The sequence below is a fragment of the Coccinella septempunctata genome, chromosome 3, assembly GCF_907165205.1.
Source record: "Coccinella septempunctata chromosome 3, icCocSept1.1, whole genome shotgun sequence".
Lineage (NCBI taxonomy): Eukaryota > Metazoa > Arthropoda > Insecta > Coleoptera > Coccinellidae > Coccinella > Coccinella septempunctata.
This window is the reverse complement of record NC_058191.1, coordinates 7,530,607-7,555,650: the sequence shown is the minus strand read 5'-3', so window position 1 is coordinate 7,555,650 and position 25,044 is coordinate 7,530,607. Positions and strand designations below refer to the sequence as shown.

The window sequence follows — 25,044 nt, the reverse complement described above, 5'->3', positions numbered from 1 at the left end:
CGGTAGAAATTTGCATGATTACTCCTCTAGTCAAAGTGTGTTTCAAACCTCGGGCAACAGGCACAATTTGCATGAAGGGATGGAGATAATATATCTCTGAAATTTTGATGACCTGGACAATCCTTCGAATGAGCATTTCCAACAGCTTCGAAAACGCCTTTTCTTGGCAGGTTATCATTCGAAAGTAGAAAGTAAATTTGTTCATGGCATTGGAATATACATACAGGGTGACAATTCGAAAACTTGCCAGTCCAATTATGTCGCGACAAGGATGATTTCAGAGAAAATCCCGAAACAGATCAATTTCTATTCGTAGGGGGACATATTTTGAGCAGAATTGTAAGCCGAAATCTCCTCGACCCTAGGTGAAGGAGCTATCACCCCTAAACTCTCAATAGGGAATAGGGGGTGAGCTAAACCTCAATTGAAAGATCACTTGACCCTCTGCAAGAATACTATGGATTGCAAAATTTTATTGAGCCCTTGAAGTAGTTACAGGAGCTGACAATTTGAAATCTTGCCAGGCAAATTATGTCTCGTCAAGGATGTTTTCGGAGAAAATGCCGGAACAGGTCAATTTTTATTCGCAGGGGGACATGTTTCTAGCAGACTTGTAAGCCAAAATCTCCTCAATTTTAGGTGTAAGGGTTATCACCCCTCAATTCTTAATACGCAATAGAGGGTGAGCTATACCTCAATTGGAAGACAATAGTATTATGTAGAGGGGCATATTGTCTTCCAGTTGAGGTTTAGCTCAGCCTCTATTCCCTAAGGAGTATTGAGGAGTGATAGCCTCTAAATTCCCTATGAAGAATTTAAGGGTGATAGGCCCTACACTTAGGTTTGAGGCGATTTTGGCTTACAATTTCCTTCGAAATATGTCCCCCTCACTTTAAAAATTGACCTGTACCGGTTTTTCTTTGAAAACATCCTTGTCGAGATGTAATTGGCCTGGCAAGTTTTCAAATTGTCACCTCCTATAAATACTTCAAGGAATCAAAAAAAATGCAAACCATAGTATTCATATAGAGATAAGTGATCTCTTTCAATTGAAAGAGATCACCCTATTCCCTATTAAGAATTTATGGGTAATAATCTTGTATGGAACAGCGACCACAACATAGCATTCAAAAAAATTTGTGATACATTTATTCATTCATGTTTGGAAAATTTCCTCCCTCTGCACTTCATGCGGGTGCTTCTCCTTTCAATGAAACAGATTAAAGGATACCTATATTCATGCAAAAACACGACTGTTATGATTATAAATAAATAGGAACTCATAACATATTTTTTAATTGTCCTCTATACTACGACAATGATCAATATCATAGTAACTCGATAACTTATATTATAACTATTACCCCAATTAACTAATATGTACCTACCATCTTTTTTCTATCAGTATCCTCTTTCTTTTTCATAATCTGAAGACATTTTTTATTTTTTCTGATTACACGAACGTTATAAATGTTGAGTTGGAGATTTTTTATCTTTCCGAGAAGTATTTCTAAATTGCATAGCAAACCGGCATAGAATTCCTTGTCATACAAATTTCCACACTTTATACACTTACTTTACACTTTATGATTGAAAGTTTTTTTTGTTTTCTACTAAAAACTTGAATTCGATTACTTCCTTTTCTTTGAAATATTTCTCAACACCTTGGAAAGTCAAGGTCAACGATGCTAAAGAGCATCGTTCACATCAATTTTCAGAACCAACTTCACAATATCGAGAAAAGAAATTCATCAATAATGCTACCATTTGATGATCTGGAAAATCTTCCAAAGCTTGAATTGAAATTAATTTTCAAAGTTTCTTCTTCAATCTCTGAACTGTGCATATAAAAGAAATGACAAGTTTCTTATGTCCTGATAGGCATAATTTGGACGATAAGTATACCGATTCTGTTCATCCCTATCTTTCACAATATTCATAATTGTTATTCAATCAATTTCATCAATTTTTCTTATTGAACATTACTCCAATACTTTTGTTATATTTCATTAGTGGTATAGTGGTATCGCTGCTTTGGTTTTCTCAATCGCTTGCCGTATATGTCTTTTTCAAGTCAGTGTGTGGTGTGTAAATTGGTACGAATCTCCATTCTCGCAATTGCATTGCTTCGTAATTAAACGTTGCATTCTTTTATTCGCTCAATTGTGTTAATCCTTATTGTTAATCCCCCTGTTTAACGCAGACCAAGACCAGTCGACAGAAGTCTCGAAGTCGTTCCGCTGGTAATGCTTGGCGTTTACACCCAAGGTTGCCACGGAAAGACCACAGTAGCCTATCCCAACCTACCACTATCGTGTTCCGTTTTCGTTCTCCCGTTTACCCCAGACTTCTGTCGCCTGGCTCTCTGGTGAACCAAGACCAACCGACGGAAGTCTCGAAGTCGTTCCGCTGGTAATGCTTGCCGTGTACACCCAAAGTTGCCACGGAAAGACCACAGTAGCCTATCCCATCCTACCACTATCGTGTTCCGTTTTCGTTTTCCCGTTCACCGCAGACTTCTGTCGTCTGGCTTTCTGGTGAACCAAGATCAACCAACGGAAGTCTCGAAGTCGTTCCGCTGGTAATGCTTGGCATGTACAGCCAAGGTTGCCACGGAAAGACCATAGTAACCTATCATGTCCTACCCCTGTTGTGTTCCGTTTAGATTTCTCGTTCACCGCAGACTTCTGTCGCGTGGCTTTCTGGTAAACCAAGACCAACCAACGGATGTCTCGAAGTCGTTCCGTAATGCTTGCCGTGTACACCCAAGGTTGCCACGGAAAGACCACAGTAGCCTATCCCATCCTACCACTATCGTGTTCCGTTTTCGTTATCCTGTTTACCGCAGACTTCTGTCGCCTGGCCTTCTGGTGAACCAAGACCAACCGACGGAAGTCTCGAAGTCGTTCCGCTGGTAATGCTTGGCAAGTACAGCCAAGGTTGCCACGGAAAGACCATAGTAACCTATCCTGTCCTACCCCTGTTGTGTTCCGTTTAGATTTCTCGTTCACCGCAGACTTCTGTCGCCTGGTTTTCTGGTGAACCAAGACCAACCGACGGAAGTCTAGAAGTCGTTCCGCTGGTAATGCTTGCCGTGTACACCCAAGGTTGCCACGGAAAGACCACAGTAGCCTATCCCATCCTACCACTATCGTGTTCCGTTTTCGTTTTCCCGTTTACCGCAGACTTCTGTCGCCTGGCTCTTTGGTGAACCAAAACCAACCGACGGAAGTCTCGAAGTCGTTCCGCTAGTAATGCTTGGCATGTACACCCAAGGTGGCCACGGAAAGACCATAGTAACCTATCCCGTCCTACCTCTGTTGTGTTCCGTTTAGATTTCCCGTTCACCGCAGACTTCTGTCGCCTGGCTCTCTGGTGACGGAAACCAATCGGCAGAGGTTTTGAAGTCTTTCTGCTGGTAATGATTGGCATGTACACCCCAGGTTGCCACGGAAATACCACGATAAACTACCCCGTTATCCTGTGAATTGTTGCATTGTGTTTCATCTGAATCAACCCCGTCCCGTTTATTGAATAATTTCAATTCTGATTGGCCTGTACATTGAGAATCACTGAAAGTGCTCGGGATCAAGCCCATCGCTGAATTAACCGATTACAGTGACTTGGATCTTTCTGAGACAACCGGTTACTGTAAATTTTGTGTAAACCCCGTACATCCCTCATTGTCTCAGAAGGAATCAAAGTGACCGCTATTGATTTCTTTCTTTCTTTAATACCTGATATTTTGACTGAATATAATTAATTCGAATATTGTTTAATTCATTAATTTCACTGTATTGAGTTTGAATTTCTGACCTCCGTGACAGATTGATTGTGCATTTCTGTTTTCCTCATTTTGAACTGGGTCATCAACTGTATATATTTCATGACTATGGTTCACTGTAATTTTGATTATTGTAATGAATTCGGTTTTGAAGTACTTGTTATCGCTACCACCTCAGATAACCCCGAACTCTGTCTCCGACTAGTAGGTATCTGGGTGGGTTTGCTATTCCTCCCTATTTAAAGAATAGCTGGCGCTCCAGATTAAACCCTTTTGCAAACTAAGCCCGTTACAATATGTTTAATTTAAGTACCTCTTTCTGCAGCAGTCGTTTATTTCATAGGAGGCGTTCTGCAATCTTCTTTATTTAAATTATATATTAAGACATCCGACTGCTATTCCGGTGTCATCTGCGTATAAAGAAAGCATATTATACTTATAAGTTTTCTCTGGTACGATATGGATATAGAAAATGAGCATAAAAAAATGGCCCGAATAGGTACTTATTGTTGCAGTACCTCATCATCACGTAAAAGCTTTCATCTTAGAGGTAGTATCTTCATCACATACATAATGTCATCGAATATTCTGGACTTTATTTTTTATTTCTCCTATGTCATGCTCTGTCGAATGTTCTGTCTCTATCTTCCTCTCTCCCTCTCTCTATCTCTCTCTCTGTAGCACTACAAATCGAGGTGGGTCTTGGCTGAGCTACACATTTGCCTTTGAAATGATATTTTTGATTTTGGAAATAATGATCCTCTTCTGAAATTTGGCAAATGTTTTATCTTTTTCGAAATGTGATAGGTAGGCAAGTATGAAAATATGAAAAAATTCATGAAATGATTTTCAGCGAATATAGGTATGAGAAGAAGAAATTATTAAGGCATTCACAGTCCTTTATATTTGTTCCCTCGTAGAAAAAAATCTTGCCTGCGTCTGGAATTTCCCTCATTCCATCCCTGTAAAAACTTAAGCGCACTCTTCCACATTATGTCTCTTCAAGAAGTTACTCCGAACAAAATGTATCGTAATTTTACGGCGATTTTTGGTCCTAAGTAGATTACAAATTATTTTATGCATATTTACTGCCCCTTCTGAAGCGGTCTACGAACAAAAGCTTTCAAAGTAGATGCATATTTATGAACACCTTCAGTTTTTAAGTTTAAGGGCTGCCACGCTAGTGGAGTCTACGTACATCTGCCAGATAACTTTCAGAACTTCCTTGTCCCGCCCTAATTTTACATATTCATCGAAATTAGCAATCATTACCGCGTTTGTTCAGCGGTTGCCTTCGTCTCCCCCACTTTTTGGATTATTTCTGTGTAATCTCCTTCGGAAAAAGTTCCAAAGAGGATATTTTCAGTTGGAAAGTTCCGTTCGGTTGGTCTTATTACTCTTTTCAAAATTATGTCCCTTTTGATAGGTCGGAGTAAAAGATTCTGATTGCGGTAGTTGGCGAGTTCTTGAAGTCGATGTGAATTCAGACTCAGATTTCGTTTCTCACACAACTATACTTGAATCCATTGTTTCAACATGGATTCATTGGACGAGTTCAGAAACATTTGACAATCTTGTAAATATATGAGTAAACCTCGGAGTAAACACTTGAAATGGAATTTTTTTTTTATAACTGTATTTGTGCCTTTCGGGTACTTTGATTATTTTACAATCTTTGGAGTGTTTTTGTTCCATATGCTAGTGATATGGACGAAAATTGATATTGTAGTAAGTTTCAACATTATCAGGGCGTTTTCTTTTTTGTTTTGTCCTAATATTTATGATTTCATCACAGAACGCCTATATTATTAATGCGTTTCGTGATTGTCAGAATTTTGTATGTCCTCTATCTATGTATAGATAATGACAGCCAGGCACATTGAAAGATGAAAAATAAATAACGTGCGTTCAAACCATATATCTATTATTTTCTATATCGATAATGGGACTTCGAAAATTGATGCCAGCCAGTGGCCGGAATCGACTTCTGCGCATGTGCAGAAATATTAAGAATGAAAATACCTGATTAGTTCTGTCTCTTTCTGATACATGGTTTTATGAATTGACAGAAATGAAATGATTTTACTTCACAACCATTCGAATATTTTCGACTTGACCTATCAATATGTCGATATTGGTAAGAGTTCTGTCAGAGTGATGTTAGTGAATAATTGTTTTTATACGTACAAAGAGTATAATGATTCTTTGTCGGTACTCTGATTGTTGTATGATGATGATGATATATTTAGGATGGTGTTTAGAGGTGAACGTATTTTTGTATTTTTCCTTTAGTGACTGTACCTTATACTCAATGTTGTGGGTCTCATAGGGAAAATTGGTAAATAAAATAAATCAAGTTCAAACTCAGGTTTGCATTACGTAGTATAATTTGTATTTCTTCGTTGATTTCTAATAACTAGGAGTCAAAATTCTTGGAACTTAATCATTTTGCAACACTAGACGCTCGGATTCATAACAAAAGTGGAATATTATGTGTATTCCACAGGAATCCTGCGGAGTGTGGAGATTAGCAAAAGTGATGTTGAATTAACAAAATTGTAGGACTGTGAATACATTTTTCTAGCTTGTTCACTATCGTATATTGTCTGCATTGTATCTAGATAAGTCTGTTACTGTCTTGAAATTCAGTTGGGAGTTGAGGTAATAATTCTAGTTCAAATTATATGATTGTTTTTTTCAGCACTGAAATAGTGAAACATCTAAATCGACATCTATATATATATATATATATGAACCCGTAGTGCGTTGTTACCTCCGTTAAGTTCATTGGGCGACCTGACCTCCGGGTGAAGGAGTTATATCATTGGAATAATTTTTGTTTATATATGTAGAGGGGAAGTTAAATAGCAGGGGTACCTAAAGAGGGGAAAAGATTTTTATCGAAAAATTTTTATTCAAACGAATCAGACCTTACTACCTCCGCATATATTTCTTATTAGTAGTGTGCTCTCACCTCCCGCAACGTTGTCAGATTTTAGGAGGACAGAAAGTAAGACAGCTCGAATTCTACTCATATATAGAATACAGCTGCTCTTCCGATTCATTCACACATATTGAAACCTGTAAATAGTTCGAGAACGATACTAGATAATATTAATAAACTTCATACGCTGATAATTGATTGATAAGGTTCGTGATCTCGGTGTAAATGAATTTGGACAGTTTTGGATAAATATGCTTATGTCTACGATACTTCGTCCGATAAGGGAGTTTAATACCATATGGGTCCCAAAATGAATGATGCATGAAAATGAAATTTTTGGTGACATATAGGATTAATTCGAAAGACAATTTTACCGAATTTGTTCTGGTATGAAATAGTAGTCTAATTTTTGGGCATTATATTCACGACATTAGGAACTTCATATAAATGTTTTTCCTGAATGAATCAATAAAGATGTACGTTTTACTTTCAGCTTCTATACTTCATTCACTTTCATTTTAGCACTGGATTGGCCATGGAAATTGGATACCTTTCACTCTGTATGGTACGAAAATGTTGGGTTAAGACGCTTGTCGAAACATTCTTGAGTTTTAAATCAGTGCTACGTAGTCCGTTCTACGTGAGTCTCTCAGTAATTACGTATTTCATCACAATGTCAAATCACTTCGGAAAATATTGAGTCGAAAATATGTAACGAACATAATTGACGTTTATACAAACTGATTGAAGACATACCAAATCTATTTATTTATATGGAAAATACAAGTGATCAGTAGCTTGAGGAGAATTACTGTTGTTTATCTTCTTTGGCTGGAGGTTGAAGACGTTACATCAGTTGTAGAATTAAAAAAAATCAACCCGAAGATGAAATGCATTTGATGCAGTGTTAGCATTGAGTTGAATAATCAAAGGTGGTAGGGAATGGGTATCTCTTGAAGAAATAAACGGATAATTACAAGAATGTTGAATTCTTCAACAAAAATCATCTTGCGTGAATAGTAGTCAAAATAATTAAAAGATGTTTGAAGCAAGAGGGGCTTCACCTCACAAAACAACTGGCTCGTATTCATGTCTGTTTATTTTCAATACATTGATATAATGATAATAATTATACAGGGTGTGGCGTAATGAATGGATAATATGGATCCTGGGCGTAGAGGACTCTTTGGCGGTTCAGATAAATATATTTTACGTTTGGTAAAAGTGCCCTGGTTTTCGAGATATTATTATATAAATAATAATAATATCTGGATATTGACATTTTCCATCATAGCTGATCAAAAGAAACTCCTCGATTTATAGGCATTTCTTAATTGCTCGAGGTGTCTTTTGCGATTTTTCAGTACACAGGTTGTTTCACAAGTAAACGGACAAACGAAAACCGTGAATAGAGGGCATTGAGCTGAGTTCAAAAACACCTCATATGTGTGTCTTGTGCATTCCGTTTCCGATATACAGAGGAGTTTATTCAAATTTCCCGAATTTTCGTTCAGCTATAACTCCAAATAATTCAGTTGTATTCGGCTAAAAACTCATTATCCGCTTAAGCTTGTAAGTTTCAATAAAACAGAACATTAAAAGTTGACGAACACAGGACCGGACTCATTGAGGCCATATTCAAACTTAAACTCATGCAAAACACTCTGTTTGTAGTTTTTTTCGTCATAATTTTGAATTTTTCAGGTATCTGCATAGATTTCCTCAAAATCAATGAAAATTTGGTATGCTTTATAAGTGGATAATTTTTAATGAATAATTATTTGGTGGTGAAATGCCACTAGAAAAAACAGCGCTGCATATTGACTTTTACTTCACAATAATTAATGGTATGAATATGATCGCCAATCAGATGTGGAAATCTAAAAATGGAATTGGAAATGTGCAACTGAATTTTTTCTTTTTTGATATTTTAGCATATCTGGTTATTCAGATAAATCATTCACAGTGATAATAAGCTTTATTATTGATAATGAACAAAAATAGCAATAAAAAACTACGCTATCATGAAAATAATAATTATAACTTGATATCTTCCGAATGAATCGCTTTTTATGGACAACGTGGACCTGAAGTAATTTTTCGAATTGATTTTCACCTCATTTGGTCTTTTAGTGAAGGTAATGATTGGCACTTCGAATAAGTATGATAAATGCACTTTCGAATTCTTCACTTATTCCGTTATATTCATTATTGGATCTATGGAAATCTATGGATTGGTCCATATCCAGTATTTCAGGTCATTTCATTTGAAGGGTAGGACCCCAACATTGGACTGCTAGATCTCCAGATCTGACACCCCGCGATTTCTTTCTTTGTTTTCATTCACACAACTAGTTGTCCATAGAAAAATAGATTAATTCTGAAGATCAAGTTCTAATATTTAGTTTCAAGATAGCGTAGTTTTTCCATCCATATTTGTGCATTATCAATTTTGAAACATTTCATCATTGTGAATGACTATTTTGCAGAATTTCTATTTTTCATGAAGTCCTCTATTCCTTAGAGGCGTCTGACCAAAACAATTTTTTCTAGAACATGATCAACAGGTAGGGCAACCCAAAAATCAATTCATTTTGAGACAATAATAATGCAAATAACAAAAAAGTTTAAATTATTATTAAAAAACTACATACACGGTGTTTTTATGAGTTTGAAGTTAAGTAAAGCCTCACTGAGCCCGGTCCTGATTTTTGTCGAATTTAAATGCTCTGTTTCAATGAAATTAACAACTCAAGGCTAAATATAAATTTTCAGTCGACTTGATAGAGAACTTCAGGAGTTATAGCCGAACGGAAATTCGAGAAATTTCAAAAAACACTGAAGAAACCTATATATAGGGTGCCCCGAAACTATCGAAACAAACGTCACACCACGATAGAGTAGATCAAATACTATCGAATGACAACAACATTAGTTGAGCGAAAATGTACGGTTTCTGAGGAAACCTAACCTGTTGCCGATAGCGTTTTTCTCCCATATTATCACCCCTGTTTAATCTGAGTATTAAAAATCATGTAGAAAAAACAATTGTTTCAATTAACATCAACTTAGGTCGAGACTTAGGTTATGGTTATCGATTAACTACTTAAAATAATTTCAATTAGGGGAGATAAAACAATAATCTTAGTTCAATATAATTTAAAATCGATATCCTTCTTCACAAACTGGCCCTGTTATTAAGAAAAATAGTTCGAAAATCGGAAACTTTAGGTATTTTAATAAAATTCTGATTATTTTGGAAACGGTACGTTTTCGTTGAACTAATGTTGGTGTCATTCGATAATATTTGGTTTACTCTATCGTGGTGTGACGTTCGATTCACTAGTTTTGGGACACCCTGTATATGGGGTGATTTTGAACTCAGCGCAATGCCCTCTATTCACGGTTTTCATTTGTCTGTTTACTCGTGAAACACCCTGTATACTCCTTGTACTCTGAAAATTTTGAAACAAATGCCCTCACCCTCATATGAAAATTCAAATTCTTCTTGTTGTGAGAAACGTTCATCCAGAGACTCTGGTTCATCCCCCCGACCCTGGTTACATTGCCCGTTGAAAATGAAATCGGCATCTGTTTACTGCAAAACACGTGTTAATGCTGATACGAAGGGTTCAAACTTTTCTACCTGATTCGAGCTTTTTAGGAACGAATTGCTCAAGATGAGTTCGAGTAACATTTCGTTTTGCGTGTTATATTGGATGAAATTGAATTTATTCCATGGAGGATTCGAGAATTATTGATGTCCAGAATGCTCCAGAATGATGAAAATTTTCAGATTTCATTGAAACTCTTGCAAAAACTGTCTCGTATATTGTCAAGTTTAGATTTTAATTCATTCAGAACTTTAAAGTTCGACAAATAATGATGTAAATAATTCAATATTATATTTGCCCCAAGACTCGAAACTTTTCGAGAAACGATTTATTTAATGATTTGATGACGAATAAATCAAAAAATTATGTGTGTTGATATTATATTTTCATTCATTGAAGAATATTTAGAATAATGAAGTTCAACAAATGATACGAACAAGATACTTATTCAATTAACCTTATGATCCGAAACATTTCAGAATTTATTTCGTGTTTAGATAATCCGCTGCATATCGTTTTTCACAATACTACTGTCAATTTAGGACCAATTATAGAACGATTTAATTAATAGATCAATAGCTTTCGAAAATGTTGGTCAGTCTATGAACTTACAACTCATTTTGACAAATGACGGATTTCAGTATCCGACTGCTATATAGTATGATGAGAGTTCAAAAAAATTTGTATGGACTACAAAATTTAGATGGTTGATATTCCGCGTCGCTAACAGTCAATCACATTTCCTTCAGCGTAGTTGTTGTTTTGAAGAAAAAGTAGTAGATTCTCGCAAAATCCGAAACTCTACATGTATAGCAGTTGTTCAGTTCGGGATTAAAGTTTATCCTAGATTGATTTTGACATTTCAGTTCAGTTCTGTAAGATGATCTAGGATCATCTTAAATCTCGGCCTCATCCTGAACTGAACAACTGGGCCTTATAGTAATAGCAATGTAGCATTCATTAAGTCGGTATATTATTGGAATAATACTAATTTTTTATAGCGGAGAATAGTGGTTTTCAGCCTCGGTAGGTATTCACGAAATTCATTTTATTATGTTTTTTTAAGGTGAATCGGCCCGAAATCTTGGATCCCCCGACCTGCTAGTTTCGTATACTTCTATGACAATAGCATAATAACTCAAATTTCAACATTTTCACAGAAATTTTTGAATTTAAGGGAGAGACACATTGAAAAAATCGATAGGAATTTACCGCCTAAACTACGAGCTTGCCGAAGTTGAAACTGGTAACAATCTACTCAGTGCTTCATAATATGTATAGTTTTATGACTCAGTGTTTTTTAGATCCTGTAAAAAAAATTAAAAACTGTAAACTCGTCATCGCCTTCCAAAGGCTGTATCTTGGAAGGGCTGTCAATTTGGAAAATTTACAGGAAATACCCCCGCTTATTTTCATTAAGGAATCATCTCCCTTATTCCTTCGCATTTGTTTACAGATATCCTGTATATAGCTATATTTTATCTATGTACTTTTTTATTTTAGATAGTAGAAGTTAATCAATCATCTGTATCTCAATCATATGTATCCGAGTATGTATCTATATTATTAACTTCATTTTGAAGATTCATTATATCTTGACAAAAATATGGTTGCAATTTCAAAATATGTTGACTCGAGGCCTTCCAAAGACTTCAATATTGTTTATTTTTTCCCTTACACCCTGTATGATCTATCGAAAAATGCAAATCTGTTTTGGCGAATTCTTCATAAAATCTTACTTGTTTCGATATAATTGGTAATTTTCTTTATGATACATCACTGAAATATTTAAACCAGAGAGATGCTACAAGCTCTTCAAATTTTTGGGAAAATCCAATATTTAAACATAATCGATAATAAAAGAGATGTTTCTGAGCAAAGGATTCCTCAAAATCTTTGAGAAATCTGATTCAAGAAAAATATAAAGAGCGTTCCATTTGAAATAACACAATGTCAAACATTCGGTTTAGCCGACGTTGTTCATTTCTGTGATATTGTGAAATTTGTAGCATTTTTTTCTCCTGATTCTGAAATGAAAATTTTCGGATTGGCTCATTGTCCTTGAATATTCATCACCATTAACATCTGAATTTTCTTATCCAAAAAATGTTTTTCTCTGAACAGGTTATTTTATTATATGCAATGATACAATACTGATTATTCGTTATACTAATAGGTAGTATTATCTATATTGATCATTTCCATAGAGAGAAGAAATATCATTATGGACAAGACTCAAATCGATTCGTTTTCAGATAGGTAATGAAATAGTTCGCCAAATTCAGAATTATAGTGTAAGCTTGAGATGAAAGAAGTTCAACGGATGCATAGATATACGCACGATGAAATATAAACAGTCATAATCCCATTCGAGAGAGCCAAGATTGGTTCTCTTTCACGTGATTCTTTCCCCTACAAAGGAATGCGATAAAAAATCGTTGAGATATGCCGCCTGGCTTGCAATAATGGAGGAGAAAACGCGCTGCGCCTCTCATTACTTAATTCCTCCGTATACTGATATTCCGCCTGTCTACATCTGCTTGCACAGTACAACGTTGCCATTTTCGGAGGTGCAAACGAGCAAAGAGTCTTTCAGAGTAATTCTCCGATATACAGCTCAGCACACTAGCGCCAGTGATATACACTCGAACTAAAAGATTGTTCAGTACATAAAGGGGGTGCGTTGTGACCTCAAAACGATTTTTTGATATGTTGGTCCCTGAAGCCTCCTGAATCTAACAAGCTAAAAAACAAGGCAAAACGTTGTCACCTCCGATTTCGGAGGTGACATCGATATATATGAGGTGAGAGCGTTAAACGAGTTACTATTTTGGAGGTGGTATTAACACTTTATAACTATATATATATATATATATATATATATATATATATATATATATATATATATATATATATATATATATATATATATATATATATATAGTTATAAAGTGTTAATACCACCTCCAAAATAGTAACTCGTTTAACGCTCTCACCTCATATATATCGATGTCACCTCCGAAATCGGAGGTGACAACGTTTTGCCTTGTTTTTTAGCTTGTTAGATTCAGGAGGCTTCAGGGACCAACATATCAAAAAATCGTTTTGAGGTCACAACGCACCCCCTTTATGTACTGAACAATCTTTTAGTTCGAGTGTATATCACTGGCGCTAGTGTGCTGAGCTGTATATCGGAGAATTACTCTGAAAGACTCTTTGCTCGTTTGCACCTCCGAAAATGGCAACGTTGTACTGTGCAAGCAGATGTAGACAGGCGGAATATCAGTATACGGAGGAATTAAGTAATGAGAGGCGCAGCGCGTTTTCTCCTCCATTATTGCAAGCCAGGCGGCATATCTCAACGATTTTTTATCGCATTCCTTTGTAGGGGAAAGAATCACGTGAAAGAGAACCAATCTTGGCTCTCTCGAATGGGATTATGACTGTTTATATTTCATCGTGCGTATATCTATGAATCCGTTGAACTTCTTTCATCTCAAGCTTACACTATAATTCCTAATTTGGCGAACTATTTCATTACCTATCTGAAAACGAATCGATTTGAGTCTTGTCCATAATGATATTTCTTCTCTCTATGGAAATGATCCATATAGATAATACTACCTATTAGTATAACGAATAATCAGTATTGTATCATTGCATATAATAAAATAACCTGTTCAGAGAGCAACATTTTTTGGATAAGAAAATTCAGATGTTAATGGTGATGAATATTCAAGGACAATGAGCCAATCCGAAAATTTTCATTTCAGAATCAGGAGAAAAAAATGCTACAAATTTCACAATATCACAGAAATGAACAACGTCGGCTAAACCGAATGTTTGACATTGTGTTATTTCAAATGGAACGCTCTTTATATTTTTCTTGAATCAGATTTCTCAAAGATTTTGAGGAATCCTTTGCTCAGAAACATCTCTTTTATTATCGATTATGTTTAAAAAATATTGGATTTTCCCAAAAATTTTAAGAGCTTGTAGCATCTCTCTGGTTTAAATATTTCAGTGATGTATCATAAAGGAAATTACCAATTATATCGAAACAAGTAAGATTTTATGAAGAATTCGAAAAAACAGATTTGCATTTTTCGATAGATCATACAGGGTGTAAGGGAAAAAATAAACAATATTGAAGTCTTTGGAAGGCCTCGAGTCAACATATTTTGAAATTGCAACCATATTTTTGTCAAGATATAATGAATCTTCATAATGAAGTTAATAATATAGATACATACTCGGATACATATGATTGAGATACAGATGATTGATTAACTTCTACTATCTAGAATAAAAAGGTACATAGATAAAATATAGCTAAATACAGGATATCTGTAAACAAATGCGAAGGAATAAGGGAGATGATTCCTTAATGAAAATAAGCGGGGGTATTTCCTGTAAATTTTCCAAATCGACAGACCTTCCAAGATACAGCCTTTGGAAGGCGATGACGAGTTTACAGTTTTTGATTTTTTTCACAGGTTCTAAAAAACACTGAGTCATAAAACTATACATATTATGAAGCACTGAGTAGATTGTTACCAGTTTCAACTTCGGCAAGCTCGTAGTTTAGGCGGTAAATTGCTATCGATTTTTTCAATGTGTCTCTCCCTTAAATTCAAAAATTTCTGTGAAAATGTTGAAATTTGAGTTATTATGCTATTGTCATAGAAGTATACGAAACTAGCAGGTCGGGGGATCCAAGATTTCGGGCCGATTCACCTTAAAAAAACATAATAAAATGAATTTCGTGAATACCTACCGAGGCTGAAAACCACTATTCTCCGCTATAAAAAATTAGTATTATTCCAATAATATACCGACTTAATGAATGCTACGTTGCTATTACTATAAGGCCCGGTTGTTCAGTTCAGGATGAGGCAGAGATTTAAGATGATCCTAGATAATCTGACAGAACTGAACTGAAATGTCAAAATCAATCTAGGATAAACTTTAATCCCGAACTGAACAACTGCTATACATGTAGAGTTTCGGATTTTGCGAGAATCTACTGCTTTTTCTTCAAAACAACAACTGCGCTGAAGGAAATGTGATTGACTGTTATCTATATCATTTACATCATTATTTGCCGAACTTCAAAGTTCTGAATGAATTAAAATCTAAACTTGAAAATATACGAGATAATTTTCGCAAGAATTTCAATGAAATCTGAAAATTTTCATCATTCTGGAGCATTCTGGACATCAATAATTCTCGAATCATCCATGCAATAAATTCAATTTTATCCAATATAACACGCAAAACGAAATGTTATTCGAACTCGGCATCTTGAGCAATTCGTTCCTAAAAAGCCCGAATCAGGTAGAAAATTTTGAACCCTTCATATCAGCGAACACGTGTTTTGCAGTAAACAGATGCCGATTTCGTTTTCAACGGGCCATGTAACTAGGGTCGGCGTTGGGTGAAAGGATGAACGGTTCTTACAACAAGAAGAATTTGAATTTTCATATGACGGTGAGGGCATTCGTTTTAAAATTTTCAGAGTACAAGGAGTATACAGGGTGTTTCACGAGTAAACAGACAAATGAAAACCGCGAATAGAGGGCATTGAGCTGAGTTCAGAATCATACCATATACAAGGTGTTCCAAAACTAGTGAATCAAACGTCACACCACGATAGAGTAAACCAAATATTATCGAATGACACCAACATTAGTTCGACGAAAATGTACCGTTTCCAAAATAATCAGAATTTTATTAAAATACATAAAGTTGCCGATTTTCGAACTATTTTTCTTAATAACAGGGCCAGTTTGTGAAAAAGGATATCGATTTTAAATTATATTGAAGTAATATTATTGTTTCATCTCCCCTAATTGAAATTATTTTAAGTAGTTAATCGATAACCATAACCTAAGTAAATGTAAATTAAAACAATTGTTTTTTCTACATGATTTTTAATACTCAGAATAAACAGGGGTGATAATATGGGAGAAAAACGCTATCCTTAATAACAAATTGGCCTTGTGACTGAAAAAATAGTTCGAAAATCGGCAACTTTAGGTTAGGTTTTTTTAGAAACGGTACATTTTCGCTCAACTAATGTTGGTGTCATTCGATAGTATTTGATCTACTCTATCGTGGTGTGACGTTTGATTCAATAGTTTTGGGGCACCCTATATATAGGTTTCTTCGGGGTTTTTTGAAATTTCTCGAATTTCCGTTTGGCTATAACTCCTGAAATTCTGATCAAGTCGACTGAAAATTTATAATTAGCTTTGAGTTGTTAATTTCATTGAAACAGAGCATTAAAATTCGACAAAAATCTGGACCGGGCTCAGTGAGGCTTTACTTAACTTCAAACTCATAAAAACACCGTGTATGTAGTTTTTTAATCATAATTTCAACTTTTTTGTTATCTGCATTATTATTGTCTCAAAATGAATTGATTTTTGGGTTGCCCCACCTGTTGATCATGTTCTAGAAATAATTGTTTTGGTCAGACGCCTCTAAGGAATAGAGCACTTCATGAAAATGTATTTAGAAATCCTTAATTGATTTTTTTTCGAAGAATATTCTGTTGAATGTGTTCAACAATTATACCATATTCGGTCTTCAAAATACTCTTTCACAAGGATAAAATGTTTCAAAATTGATGATACCCAAATATGGATCGAAAAACTACGCTATCTTGAAACTAAAAATTAAAACTTGATCTTCAGAATGAATCTATTTTTCTATGGACAACTAGTTGTGTGAATTAAAACAAAGAAAGAAATCGCGGGGTGTCAGATCTGGAGATCTAGCAGTCCAATATTGTGGTCCTACCCTTCTAATAAAATGACCTGAAATACTGATAAATACTTTTGCTGGTGCATGAATATCATCAATGTTTCAATAACAAATTGTAATAAGACCAGAACAATCCATAGATTTCCATAGATCCAATAATGACTATAACGGAATCAGTAAAGAATTCGAAAGTGCATTTATCACACTTATTCGAAGTGCCAATCATTACCTTCACTAAAAGACCAAATGAGGTGAAAATCAGTTCGGAAAATTACTTCAGTTCCACGTTGTCCATAAAAAGCGATTCGTTCGGAAGATATCGAATTATAATTATTATTTTCATGATCATGATAGGGTAGTTTTTTCTATTTTTGTTCATTATCAATAATAAAGCTTATTATCACTGTTAATCACTTATCTGAATAACCAGATATGCTATAAATATCAAAAACAAATGCAAGACATATATTGAGGACGAAAAAATTCAGTTGAACATTTCCAATTCCATTTTTAGATTTCCTCAGTTGATTGGCGATCATATTCATCCCATTAATTAATGTGAAGTAAAAGTCAATATGCAGCGCTGTTTTTTCCAGACATTTCACGATCAAACAATTATTCATTAGAAATAATGTGAAAAGGCATACCAAAGTTTCATTGATTTTGAGAAAATCAATGAAGATACCTGAAAAATTCAAAATTATGACGAGAAAAACTACAAACAGAGTGTTTTGCATGAGTTTAAATTTGAATATATCCTCAATGAGTGCGGTTCTGTGTTCGTCAACTTTTAATGTTCTGTTTTATTGAAACTTAGAAGTTTAAGCGGATAATGAATTTTTAGCCGAATCCAACTAAAATATTTGGAGTTATGGCCGAACAAAAATTAGGGAAATTTGAATAAACTCCTCTCTATATCGGAAACGGAATACCTAAGACACACATATGAGGTGTTTTTGAACTGAGCTCAATGCCCTCTATTCACGGTTTTCGTTTGTCCGTTTACTTGTGAAACACCCTGTGTACTGAAAAATTTCAAAAGACTCCTCGAGCAATTAAGAAATGCCATTAAATCAAGGAGTTTCTTTTGAACCGCTATGATGAAAAATGTCAATATCCAGTTATTATTATTATTTGGGGTGATTCATCGAAAATCCCCAATATCTCGAAAACCAAGGCACTTTTGCCAAACGTAAAATATATTTATTTGAACCCCCATAGAGTACTCTACCCGCAGGCTCCATATTATCCATTCATTACGCCACACCCTGTATAATTATTATTATTATATCAAGGTACTGAAAATAAACAGACATGAATACTAGGCAGTTGTTTTGTTTGAAGGTGAAGCTCCTGTTGCTTCAAACTTCTTTCAATTATTTTGACTACCATTCACGCAAGATGATTTTTGTTGAGGAATTCAACATTCTCGTAATTATCCGTTCATTTCTTCAAGAGATACCCATTCCCTACCACCTATGAGTATTCAATTCAATGCTAACACTGCATCAAATGCATTTCATCCTCGGGTTGATTTTTTTGAATTCTACAACTGATGTAACGTCTTCAGCCTCCAGCCAAAGAAAATAAACAACAGTAACTCTCCTCAAGCTACTGATTACTTCTATTTTCCATGTAAATAAATAGATTTGGTATGTCTTCAATCAGTTTGTATAAATGTCAATTATGTTCGTTACATATTTTCGACGCAATATTTTCCGAAGTGATTTGACATTGTGATGAAATACGTAATTACTGAGAGTCTCACGTAGAACGGACTACGTAGCATTTATTTAAAACTCAAAAATATTTTGACAAGCGTCTTAACCCAACATTTTCGTACCATACAGAGTGAAAGGTATTCAATTTCCATGGCCACTCCTGTGCTAAAATGAAAGTGAATGAAGTATAGAAGCTGAAAGTGAAACGTATATCTTTGTTGATTCATTCGGGAAAAACATTTCAATGGAGTTCCTCATGTCGTGAATATAATGCCCAAAATTTAGATAACTATTTCATACCAGAACAAATTCGGTAAAATTGTCTTTGGAATTAATCTCATATGTAACGAAAAATTTCATTGTCATGTATCATTCATTTTAGGACCTATACGGTATTAAACTCCCCTATCGGACGAAGTATCGTAGACATAGCATACTTATTCAAAACTGTTGATATTCATGAAGAAAAGATAATAATTTCTGTCCAAATTCATTTACTCCGAATCCTTATCAATCAATTATTAGCGTATGAAGTTTATTAATATCAGTATCGTTCTCGAACTATTTACAGGTTTCAGTATGTGTGAATGAATCGGAAGAGCAGCTGTATATGAGTAGAATTCAAGCTGCCCTACTTTCTGTCCTCCTCAAATCTGACAACGTTGCGGGAGGTGAGAGCGCACTACTAATAAAAAATATATGCGGAGGTAGTAAGGTCTGATTCGTTTAAAGAAAAATTTTTCAATGAAAATCTTTTCCCCTCTTTAGGTACCCCTGTTATTTACCTTCCCCTCTACATATATAAGCAAAAATTATTCCAATTATATAACTCCTTCACCCGGAGGTCAGGTCGCCCAATGAACTTAACGGAGGTAACAACGCACTACGGGTTCATATATATATATATATATATATATATATATATATATATATATATGAGTACAGAGTGCTCATTAAAAGAGCCATGCTTCAATAGAAGCAATACAGTAATCAATTTGGCAATATGAATATTGCCAGAAGATGAGAAAATGGTAGATACTAGTAACTACAGTTGAGCTTTATATATATATATATATATATATATATATATATATATATATATATATATATATATATATATATATATATATATATATAAAGCTCAACTGTAGTTACTAGTATCTACCATTTTCTCATCTTCTGGCAATATTCATATTGCCAAATTGATTACTGTATTGCTTCTATTGAAGCATGGCTCTTTTAATGAGCACTCTGTACTTTTATATATAATATAACTACATATTACATTAAATGTTGACCAAAGCATATTTTTTATTGAGTATTGAGTAGATTTACAAGAGGGGAAATTCAGGACGTGAGATAAGTATGATGTTTACACATATACGCAATATTGAAACTGGTATGAAACAGTAATATAAAACGAACTTGTTATTATGTCACTCTTGAGTTCACTGAGTATAGACAATACCATTCCTATTCGGCATTTATTATTTCACAAATCAAAATAATATTGAGTGAATAGTTTTGATGCACTTATTTGGTTTGATCTCTTTTCGTTGATTCATCTGAAAGTTGAAAAAAACGGATACATTCTCGATGAATTTAATATTCATTAACTTTCGCCTGAAATAAAATTCTTCTCAAAATTTGTACAAGAATTTGAAATAAATCATCATTCGAATTCATTCAATCAAAACGTCAAATATGAAAACAAACTAACCAATATCTTGATTGTCATATTTTCGAACTTCTAATTCGCGCATGCGTACAAGTGGATTCCTCCCAACTATTTGGCTTCACTTTTTGTCGTAGTCTAGAACGCGTGTTATCGATATTGGTTTAATAGATATATATGGTTCAGACAAATTCGTCGTCAAGTAGGCTTAAAATCAAAACGAACTATCATCGTTTGGTCTAAACGTAATTCTTAGCTTGTGCTGCACTATTTTTTCCAGGTGAAACGTTGTGAAAGAGAAATTATCATGATTTTACACAGTGAAATTTAATTTTGATAAATTGTCCAATAGTTTTCATTTTCAACAACTGTAAAAATCTCAGCTGCAGGAATGTTTTTCAGTACTGGCTCATTAGCCGAACTTGAATTTACTGTAGTGTTATCTCACACTGTGTGATTTTGTTTATCTTTGAACAAAATTCTTCGTTTTATATAAGCCCCAACACATTCTGCTTTGAACGTGAGAAATCAAGTAATATTTGATTGATTATCTAATTAGAAATCAACTGAAAAGGAATTATACGAACATGTGAATAGATCACGGAATTCCTATTTCTTTATTATTTATTTTATCCCTATAGAATCTAGATTATTTTGTATGGAGAACATCTGCAAACAGAAGTCTATAAAAAAGAAATTAGGAATACAGAACATCTTATTGAAATAACTCTCGATGAATGTAATATTTTGAAGCAAAATCAAAATCTCATCAATAGATTTATTAGAAATTCGATAAAATGTAGATTCTCCTGGTTTATGTGCATAATATGAAGTAATTTTGTGTATTAAAGGATTTGATTCAGAATATGATAAATATGGATTTGGAAGTTGGTGAAACTACATATTTAAAAACTCAGGAACAACTATGCTTCTTGTATCGTTGGACGATACAGTTCAGAATAATCCCATCGATTTGGAGTGATATTTCGAAATTGTGTTTTTACGAAAAAATTTCGGAAAACCGGAGTTTGTGCCAAAAAATAAGAATCAACAAAAGAATGACTTATTATAGTTGATTCTGAAACAGATAACGAAGTTGTCGAAAAGCAATGTAGAGTCATTCGGGGCAACTGTGCGCACTTTTGCTTTTCAAGCCATACCCTGTTTCAAATGTTGAAGCTAGGAAAATTAAAACATATTCATAAGATAGAGAATTTTCTGATCTATAAAAAAACCATCAAAAAGCAAACAAACAAAAACATTTTTTTTCCGCAAAAAAATTTAATAGTGAAAGTAGGAGGGCGTTCACATGCCCCGTATTGCGGGTAACTGTGCGCACCCTCACGGGGTAAGTGAACGCAGTGCTTAGTGAACCACACAATTAAAACAAAATACAAAATAATGTCATCAAAATGTTACAATATTAGAGAAATGCTGTTTATTGTCAATACAGAAGCGCCTTTTTACAAGCACTGCATTGTTGTTCGTGTCACCATTCCTGGTGAATACAACACTTGATACATTCCCCTGTTGGTGGCACGTATATTTTTCTGAACAAATAGGACAATTCTAGATTTTTCACAGGATATAGGAAACGTGGATGGTCCAAAAACTAAACCCAACTAATGCCGACGTTTCGCGGATATATGTATTTCCACTTCTTCAGGGCGAAGCTGAAATTATGTTTTCCACCAGCTTTCCTTCAGCTTTGCCCTGAAGAAGTGGAAATATATCCGCGAAACGTCGGCATTAGTTGAGTTTAGTTTTTGGACCATCCATGTTTCCTATATCCTGTGAAAAATCTAGAAGTATGATCTCAGGAAATGAAATACCAGAAAATAGGACAATATTGATCGAGTCTTAACCAAGAAAATCAACAACATCATAATTTATTCCTCACTGAACTAATGCCCATATAATGAATCTATGCGCACACTTTCCCCAGTAAGTCAAAATTTGAATTGACGTTCTTATAGAGTTGAGCAGCTAAGAGAACCTAAGATTTTTTATTATATATTTAGATTAATACGCGCATGATCGAATAAAATATTGTTTAACACTGTCGGACTCGGAACTTGGACCTGGCAGAATTTGCAGAGATGCTAAAAATGAACAAGAAAACTAGTGAATTGAATTGATTGCAAATAAAAAGTTAACGAAACGTCGCACGGCGCACTCCTATGAAAAACTAATTTGGCGATTCTGCGCCCTTGCTTCACCCAAATGAACCCCTCTTTCATACATTGCATAGTCGAGATATACGCCCTGCGCACACTTACCACTTACCCTCTGCGCTCAGTTACCCCGAATGACTCTACAGGGTGTTTTTTCAATCTGCACACTATGAAATTATCACAGTTGCAACTGTATTTTGTTGAGTTGGAATTATTGAATGAATACTCCTTCATATTGTACTACATATCAGACATCATACCAAAGTTATTGATAAAAGTAAATCGGTCGAATTGTACAAATCATCCTGTATAATCTCAATAGAGGCCATCAACCAAACATTGTTTCGAAAATTGTCTTGGCTAGTGTAAACTCCTCTTGAACTATGAAGTTCTCTTCCGGAATCAACCTGTATACAAAACAACTGCGATTTCGATGAATTGACACCCACAAGGTCTCTGGAACTTCAGAAAGTTATATTAGGTTAGGCTATGATTTTGAGGTATCTGCTAAGTGACATAATATCTTATCTCTTGATGTTCAGTTTGGAAACACCGGCATGACAAGCGAAATGCTGAAATGCAGTGTAATGTCGTTTGCACAGGAGTGGATGCGTACGAAAGATCATTCAAAGACTTTTGGCAATGTAAGCCCTAGGACACATCAACATTTTTCATGGAAAATTGGAATAATGTCCATTGACAACAACCAGTATACTTTGTCAAAAAAAAAACATTGAAAATGCGACAATTCCTACATATCTTTGTGCCAAAAATTGAGTTTTTTTTCTTAAGAATAATCATTAAATCATCTTTCAGAAAAATCCTGGTTTCCTGAATCCAGGAGCATTCAAGAAAATAAACTATATTCATTATTCGTAGTCTTAAGATTGTTCGATGAATTGAAGAATATATGTATACCTACCTATATGTTTTTGTATCGAATGATCATCTCAAAAATTCCCTTTAATTGGAAAACATCTCATAATTATTGCAGCTATGGAAAAAAAAAGCAATTCCTTTTATGCGTCACGCTTGTGTGAAAAAAAGTTCTCAAAACTACCTGTGCAATATTTCAGTACTCGGCTCCAGAAGTTAATTATTAGAAATCATGAACCAGAAAACACCGCCTATGCATTTCCTGGAAATTACTAGGGACAAATCGATAATACATTTCAGCACAACAACGATGTCGCTAGTTCTGTTGTCCAATCGACTGATTTTGAATTTGAAATTGAATCTACGAACGAAAAACACTGCCAAGGCGGAAAGGTCCATTCAGAATGTGAGTTGCCTCAATGTCTATCAAGAGGTATGATTCTTTTCACTCAACTCATTATGTTTCCACTCTAATAATCATTGAACTTAATAAAAATAAATTCGGACGCATATGAGCCACTGATATCAATATCAATAAGTGTTACGGTCTGAATCAAACTGGCCAACTTGCTATCATTCAGACCTGGACGGAAGAACGTCCCATCGAAGCGTATATGCTGACTATGGTTTCCAGTGTGGTTTCGTCATGGCGTGCAAACTCAAGAACCTTTAAATGATACTTGAAAATCCTAAACAATCCGGAAAAGTCCTTTCCATTTAAACTCCTAATCCCGTTCAGTTGCATTATTCATTTCCCGATTTCACATCCCTTCATTGTTTTAAAATTTTTACATATTTTCTACGTTACACCAAAAACTGCCAAAAATGCTTGTTGTAGAACCTATTTGAACAAACCCGTCACATCCACAATGGTATCTCTTGCTCTTGAAGGTGAAATCATTGTCACAATAAATCTGCTATTGTGTTGTTTACTTATTGTTATTAAATCGAAAATCAAGCTAACATCTCAGTTAATCCTGAACTTTTTCTCTGCTCAGGTGCGTTTGCTATTTTAGCTGGCCGAGAATATGCTCTTGCAAAAAACGTTTTTCACAATGTGGTTGGTAATTTTTCGGCCCATCGAAATTATCTGTAGTCAGAAAACATTTACGAACCCTACAAACGAGACATATAAACAACACAATTTTCGTTCTATGCAGTACCAATACGTTATTCAAACTTGTTGTTTTGGTTCAATAAGGGCTATCGAGTATGAATTCGCTACTAGAGGGGGTAGGGCACCGTGAATTCTTCGTCTTCATCATAGGATTCGCTTCGGTCAGTCGCATGCAAAAAGTATAACTTTCCGCACAGGTCAAGAAATAGTTATTCCCTTAACAAGTGCGGAAAGTGATACTTTCCCGCACGAAATTGCCGTTGCCCAAAGTTGAGCCTCTCTCAACTGCTTGCCCGTACTATGCAAGACACCTTCCTTAAGAGTTGGGAAATATATTTTTTCTAGAAGTGCTTGAAATATATCCAATTTAC

General features: G+C 34.9%; 1 protein-coding gene across 1 annotated transcript in view; it reads left to right on the top strand.

The window, feature by feature from the left end:
- Positions 1-25,044, top strand: part of LOC123310499 (carbonic anhydrase-related protein 10) — a 447,368-nt gene that overhangs the window by 382,985 nt on the left and 39,339 nt on the right. The gene's annotated exons all lie outside the window — the stretch shown is intronic.